Source organism: Cucurbita pepo, unplaced genomic scaffold (genome assembly GCF_002806865.2).
Source record: "Cucurbita pepo subsp. pepo cultivar mu-cu-16 unplaced genomic scaffold, ASM280686v2 Cp4.1_scaffold010922, whole genome shotgun sequence".
Taxonomy (NCBI): Eukaryota; Viridiplantae; Streptophyta; class Magnoliopsida; order Cucurbitales; family Cucurbitaceae; genus Cucurbita; species Cucurbita pepo.
The window spans coordinates 1-383 of NW_019656803.1; the positions used below are offsets into that span (position 1 = coordinate 1).

The 383-nt window shown below is 42.1% G+C and overlaps 1 long non-coding RNA gene across 1 annotated transcript; it reads right to left on the bottom strand.

Annotated features, from left to right (window-relative positions):
- Nucleotides 1–383, bottom strand: LOC111787333. Its single transcript, XR_002813955.1, has 2 exons — nt 352–383; nt 1–289 (listed from the first exon to the last, which is right to left on the bottom strand). It is a non-coding gene; the product is annotated as an uncharacterized LOC111787333 (long non-coding RNA).

Below are 383 nucleotides of genomic sequence, written 5' to 3' on the forward strand. Positions count from 1 at the left end.
TTCTTCTTCTTCTTCTCTGTCCTCTGAAAACCGAAACCCAGTCGGTTTTTGTTTTCCGATTTTCATATCTTTCGATCCGTAGATCGGATCAATATGATTCCTTTGGCAACGTTCTAGATCGTGTTACACTCTACGTCCTCGTATTTTTTTTTTTCGTAATTTTCCATTAACTACCGGACGAGTTAAGAAGGTCGGAATTTCGCTCACCGTTCTCGGACGACTCTCGGATCTCCGCCTTCGGGTTGAGGTCTCGGCCAAACTTCTTCACAGATCATGCGTAGAGTTGTTCCTAGATGAATATATCAAGATTTCAGATCTTGATTCACAAAGGANAACGTTCACGATCCTTACCTTGCGGGTTTTCCGACTTCTTGATGAAAAAT